The 6,905-nt window shown below is 55.7% G+C and overlaps 1 pseudogene; it reads right to left on the bottom strand.

The window, feature by feature from the left end:
• The window catches only part of LOC116818195 (uncharacterized), a 66,454-nt pseudogene that overhangs the window by 3,697 nt on the left and 55,852 nt on the right, over positions 1-6,905 (bottom strand).

Here is a 6,905-nt window from a genome sequence, read left to right on the forward strand (position 1 = left end):
GTCCCCCCCCCCCCCCCGCCCCCCCCCCCCCCCGTCTACCCCCACAGTGACCCCAACAGTTTGTGTCCAGAGCTGGCTGCAGAGAGACCTGGGCTGGCACCGAGCCACCAAGAGACGGGGAATCTGCCACGGCCATGGCAGTTAGTCTCAGGGTTGGATACCAGGGCCTTATTTCCAATGAGTTTGTCTGGCTGCGGCTTGCAGCCGTGGTCATTGTCGGTGTCATCAGTGCCGTGAAGAGGGGAAATCCCCTCCCTGGCCCTACGCATGGCTCACTGCGTGCGTGCAAGGGCCACATTTGCCCACAGCATTGCACAAGGAGCTCCCTAGACTCTGAGTGGTCCTGCTTTCCAGGACAGTCCCCAGGCTGTAGGGGCAGCTGGCACTCCCTGAGCCGCATGTAAATTCCTTTGAATGGTCCCCGCTTCCCAAGACAGCCAGTCACTCTGACTGCCCAGCTCACCTCTGCAGCTCTGCCACCCACACGTCCAACTGGCAGTGATTTCACACGTGTTTCCAGATCACAATGAAAACACTGAACTGGGCCGAGCAGCACCACACTAGGAACACCCCATGGGTGCATCTGAAGAAGTGGCTTTTTTACCCACGAAAGCTTATGCCTAAATAAATCTGTTAGTCTTTAAGGTGCCACCGGACTCCTTGTTGTTTGTGCGGATACAGCCTAACATGGCTACCATGATACTTGAGCCCATGGGATGGCGATTCCCCACTGCCTGCCAGTCCTTCCCCCACTGCAGGAGTCCCCAACACAGTGCCTGTGGGTGCCGTGGCGCCCGCAGGGACATCTAAATGCGCCTGCGTCCTGGCTGGTATTTGAGCATCGAATTTCAGCGGATGCTCGACCACCACCACGGTCCTTCGTCTGGTGCCTGCCAGATGAAAAAGGTTGGGGACCACTGCCCCACTGAGTGTGCTCTGCTGACAGATGGCATAGAGCATCACGAACTGCCATCAGTTCCAGCCACTCACAGGCTGAGGTTCTTCTTCGAGTGATTGCTCATATCCATTCCAGTTAGGCGTGCGCGCAACGCGTGCACGTTTGTCGGAAGACTTTTTTACCCTAGCAACACTCAGCGGGTCGGCTGGGCACCCCCTGGAGTGGCGCCGCTATGGCACCGGATATATACCCCAGCCGACCCGGCTACCATTCAGTTCCTTCTTACCGCCTGTGTCGGTCGTTGGAGAAGTGGAGTGCGGCTTAGCTGACCTCCACTTCCCTAGCTACTCGTAGTTTTCTGATTCTTTATCCTGTATATAGTTATAATCCTTTTTATATAGTTATAATTAGCGTATTTGTTTATAGCATAGTTAGTCCACTATAGTTAGAGGGGTTCGGGGATTAGCCCCTTCCCCGCACCCAGTGCTGGGGCCCATGCCCGGCTCACCGGGTTTCAAACCGTGCTCAGCCTGTCACAAGCCGATGCCGACAGGAGATCCACACGACTCCTGTCTGAAGTGCCTAGGAGAACTGCACCGAACAGCTAAGTGCCCCATCTGCAAGGCTTTCAAGCCACGAACAAAAAAAGGAGTGGAACATCAGACTTAAACAGCTCCTCATGGAGGCGGCTCTCACCCCTCCACCCTCGGCACCAAGCGCTGGCCAGTCGACTAGCAAAAGCGTCTCTTCGGCACTGGACCGTGCCGGTACTGTCAAAGCCTCTCGGCACCGGCCGTCGCTGGCACCATAGTCGGCTCCATGCCGCTTCCGCTCCCCGAGGTTGAGAAAGGCTAAGACTCCTGCTACCTCTGTGCCGCCCGCACCACAGCCAGAGAGCATATCTAAGTTGGATCGCCCGGCACCGACAGCTGCCGCAGCACCGACGACATCAGCACTGTCGATTCCAGTCCCACAAGGGCCGTCGAGTCCAGTGCCTGTTAGCTCCCCAGCGCGGGCCGCGGTAGAGCTGACTATACCATCCATGCCGGAGGCGTTCTCGGCGGCGAGGGATCTGATTGCCTTGACAGAGTTGACACTGCCTCCAACCCCGGCACCGTCAGTGCGGGTAATACAATCAATCGGCAAACCGGCCTTGAAAAGACCATCCTCTGTCGGCACAGCAGACCGGCACTGCTCACGATTGCGGTCCTGCAGACGTTCCAGGTCCAGACGGCACTCTCGCTCCTGACGCTGCTCGTAGTCCCGGCACCGTTCCCCTCCTCTGTACGAGTCGAACTCGCAGCACTGGTCGGCATCCCGTTCGCCAGCCCGCTACTGTTGGCATCGTTCCAGCTCTCGGCACCGCTCCAGGCACCGTGTCTCTCGTAGCCGATCACAACGCCGAGCTTTGAGATCTCGGTCGACCTCCCGGCACCACTCTGGTCGCAGGTCCTGATCTCGCTCCCGGTACTGATATGCTTCCCGGTACCGGTCTCCGATACACAGTAGAATAAGGCCCTGGAACCTCTGCCCTGGGCTTCTCCGCTCCTCCATGGCCATCCAGACACACTTCGGTGTCGTCCCACGTGGACAGCTACTATGCTCAAGACCGCGATTCAGATGTGCCCGCCGGAGTTTTTCAAGAGGCCCAGACCCAGGACCGAGGCCCACATCAGTGGTCCTTTTGGACACCTTGGGTGTACCACCAGGCCCAAGGCGCTCCAATAGTCCCGTCCCACTCGGCTCCATCAGAGCACCGGGGACCAGAGGCTACAGCTACCCGTCCTCCTCAGGCCGGAACGGAGGAAGCACTAGTTCACCCATCGGTCTCCCCAGTGCCGCTGGAGCAGGACACGGCCCAAGACCAGGAGGCCACACAGGACCCACTCGTCCCCGACATTTCCTCTTCTTCCTCTCCGGATGAGGCGGTGGCAGGAACATCCTCCTCAGGCCCTCCTCCAATCGACCTCAGAACCCATCAGGACTTCCTCAGGAGGGTAGCATTCAATGTGAACCTCCAGGTGGAGGAGGTCCTGGTGGTCGAGGACCCTGTAGTGAGCATTCTGTCGGCAGATACCAGCTCCAGAGTGGCCCTACCCTTTATCAGGACCACCCAAGTCAATGCCGACACTTTATGGCAATCCCCAGCCTCCATCCCTCCTGCGACAAAGGGAGTCGAGCATAAATACATGGTACTCTCTAGGGGGTACGAGTATTTGTATGTCCACCCTCCTCCCTGCTCACTAGTTGTTCAATCCGTCAATGAGAGGGAGCACCATGGCCAACAGGCGCCAGACCCGAAGTCAAAGGAGGCTAGGCGAATGGACCTACTCAGCCGCAAAGTTTATTCAGCAGGCGCCCTACAGCTCCAGGTGGCGAATCAGCAAGCTCTGCTGAGTCGCTATAATTAAACACCTGGGCAGAGGTGGGTAGGTTCACAGAGCTACTTCCCCAAGACTCCCGCCAGGAATTCGCTGCTTTCTTGGAGGAAGGGAAAAAGGTGGCCAGAACTTCCCTCCAGGCTTCGCTAGATGCGGCTGACTCAGCAGCCAGGACCCTGGCCTTGGGTGTCACCATGAGACGCATCTCCTGGCTACAGGTTTCCAACCTCCCACCAGAACTGCAGTATACCATCCAAGATTTACCCTTCGATGGTAAAGGTCTCTTCTCAGAAAAGACCGACCCTAGACTGCACAGCCTGAAGCACAATCGAGTCATCATGCATTCTTTAGGCATGCATACACCCGTGACCCAACGCAGGCCTTTCCATCCCCAGACTCACTGCCCGTACTTTATGCCTCGAAATAGACAAGACTTTGGCAGACAGCGCGGGCGGGGTGGGCGTAGACGCCAGTCAGGACCCCAAGGGGGCCAAAACCAAGGTCCCTCCAAACCACCAGCGGGACCTAAGTCCGCCTTTTGAAGGTACGCCCAAGGACGGCGTACCAATTTCAGGCCAAGATCCATTACCACACTTCTCCAACCGACTATCCTACTTCCTCCCAGCGTGGTCCCAATTGACCTCAGACCTCTGGGTCCTACGCACGGTGAAACACGGATACCACCTCCAATTTGTTTCAACCCCGCCTTCCCACCCTCCAACCCAGTCCTTCTTCAGGAACCCCTCTCACGAGCAATTCCTCCTGCAAGAAGCGTGGAAGTTCCTCACTATGGGAGCAACAGAAGAGGTGCCAAAAGACGAAAAGGGCAAGGGGTTTTACTCTCGTTATTTCCTGATCCCCAAGTCAAAGGGCAGCCTCAGGTCTATCCTAGACCTGCGAGGACTCAACAAGTTTATGATAAAGTTGAAGTTCCACATGGTCTCCTTGGGGACCATTATCCCGTCCTTGGATCCTGGAGACTGGTATGCTGCCCTCGATATGAAGGACGCGTACTTTCACATCGCCATTTTTCCTCCACAGGAGGTATCTTCGCTTCGTAGCCAACTGTCACCACTTCCAGTTTACGGTTCTCCCCTTTGGCCTTTCCACGGCCCCAAGGGTGTTTACGAAGTGTATGGCTGTAGCCGCCGCATACCTCCGCCAACGTTGGATACATGTATTCCCGTATCCGGACGATTGGCTCATCAGAGGAACCTCCGAGACACAAGTCACACAACATGTGGGCGTTGTCAGGGACCTATTCACACATCTAGGCCTGATGATCAATACGGAAAAATCCACTCTGGTTCCCACACAGAGGTTAGAATTCATAGGAGCTACCCTGGACTCCAGTCTAGCCAAGGCCTACTTACCACAGCTGCGGTTCCAGGCAATGACAACAATCATCCGAGGTCTACAGAACTTCCGGACGACTTCGGCTCACACTTGTCTCAGTCTCCTAGGTCACATGGCTGCCCGCATATTCGTGACCAAATACGCCAGGCTCCGCCTCCGTCCTCTCCAAACTTGGCTCAACTCGGTATACTGTCCGGGCAGAGACCCAATAGTCACCATTCCCCCGAGCACTCTAGCCTCCCTAGACTGGTGGCTGACCCCCTCCCTGGTGTGTGCGGGGCTACCATTCCATCCCCTGCAACCCTCACTGTCCCTGACAACAGATGCGTCATGTCTCAGCTGGGGGGCTCACCTCGGACGCCTTCATACTCAAGGCCTCTGGTCATCGCAGGAACTGGCGCTTCACATAGATGTCCGAGAGCTGAGAGTGGTCCGCCTGGTGTGCCAGGCGTTTCAGCAACATTTACACGGCCGTTGAGTCTCAGCGTTCACAGATAACACAACGGTCATGTATTACATAAACAAGCAGGGAGGGACTCGATCTTCCCCGCTTTGTCAGGAGACCATCCAACTCTGGGACTTCTGCATAGCCCACTCGATAGACCTGGTAGCATCCTTTCTCCCAGGGGTTCGGAACACTCTGGCGGATCGACTGAGCAGACCCTTCCTGTGTCACGAATGGTCGATACAGCTGGACGTTATTCATTCGGTTTTCCAGAAGTGGGGATTTCCCCATATAGACCTGTTCGCTTCCCATGCAAACAGGAAATGCCAGATGTTCTGCTCCTTCCAGGGTCTTTCACCGGGGATCGATCTCGGACGCATTCTTAATGTCATGGAAGCACCAGTTGCTTTATGCCTTCCCACCGTTCCCGCTGGTTCACAAGGTCCTGCTAAAACTCCGCAGGGACAGAGCGCACCTAATCATGATTCCGCCAGCGTGGCCCAGACAACACTGGCACACCACGCTGCTCGACCTGTCAATAATCAACCCAATTACTCTGCCACTCCACCCAGACCTCATAACTCAGGACCACGGCAGTCTTCACCACCCAGACCTGCAGATCCTTCACTTCACAGTGTGGCTGCTGCGTGGCTAAACCAGTCAGACTTGCACTGCTCTGCTCCGGTACAACAAATACTCCTGGGTAGCAGGAAGCCTTCCACTCGGTTAATGTATCTGGCCAAGTGGAAACATTTCTCCTGCTGGTGCGCAACGCAGAATGTTACTCCCTCTGAGGTCTCGATCCCTACCATCCTGGACTACCTTTGGTCTCTCAAGCAGCAGAGCCTGGTGGTATCTTCTTTGAGGGTGCACTTGGCGGCCATCTCCACATTCCACCCAGGAGAGAATGGCTGCTCTGTGTTCTCGCACCCTATAGTTACTAGGTTTCTCAAGGGTCTGGAGCGCCTATACCCCCAAGTACGCCGCCCTGCCCCTACCTGGGACCTCAACCTAGTCCTAAACAGACTTATGTTTCCACCATTTGAGCCGCTGGCAACTTGCTCACTGCTATACCTGTCCTGGAAGACAGTTTTCCTTGTGGCCATTACATTGGCCAGACGAGTCTCCGAGCTTCGAGCGCTCACGATGGACCCACCATATACTGTCTTTCACAAGGATAAGGTACAGTTGCGACCACATCCAGCGTTCCTCCCTAAAGTGGTATCGGCCTTCCATACTAATCAGGACATCTTTCTTTCGGTCTTCTTCCCGAAGCCGCATTCATCTCGACGGGAACAACAATTACATTCCCTAGATGTCCGTAGGGCGCTCGCATTTTATATCGATTGGACGAAGCCCTTCCGTAAATCCCCCCAACTCTTCATTGCAGTGGCTGACCGGATGAAGGGCCTACCTATCTCCTCCCAGAGGATCTCCTCATGGGTGATGGCATGCATCCGCACGTGCTATGACTTGGCTCATGCTCCCTCGGGCCACCTCAACGCACATTCTACCAGGGCTCAGACTTCATCTGCTGCCTTCCTGGCTCATGTACCAATCCAGGAGATATGTCGCGCAGCTACCTGGTCCTCAATCCACACCTTTGCTTCGCACTATGCTCTGGTCCAACAATCTAGAGATGATGCAGCCTTTGGCTCAGCGGTTCTGCACTCTGCCACATCTCACTCTGACCCCACTGCCTAGGTAAGGCTTGGGAATCACCTACCTGGAATGGATATGAGCAAGCACTCGAAGAAGAAAAGACGGTTACTCACCTTTGTAACTGTTGTTCTTCAAGATGTGTTGCTCTTATCCATTCCACACC

Source organism: Chelonoidis abingdonii, chromosome 1, assembly GCF_003597395.2.
Source record: "Chelonoidis abingdonii isolate Lonesome George chromosome 1, CheloAbing_2.0, whole genome shotgun sequence".
NCBI classification, from domain to species: Eukaryota; Metazoa; Chordata; order Testudines; family Testudinidae; genus Chelonoidis; species Chelonoidis abingdonii.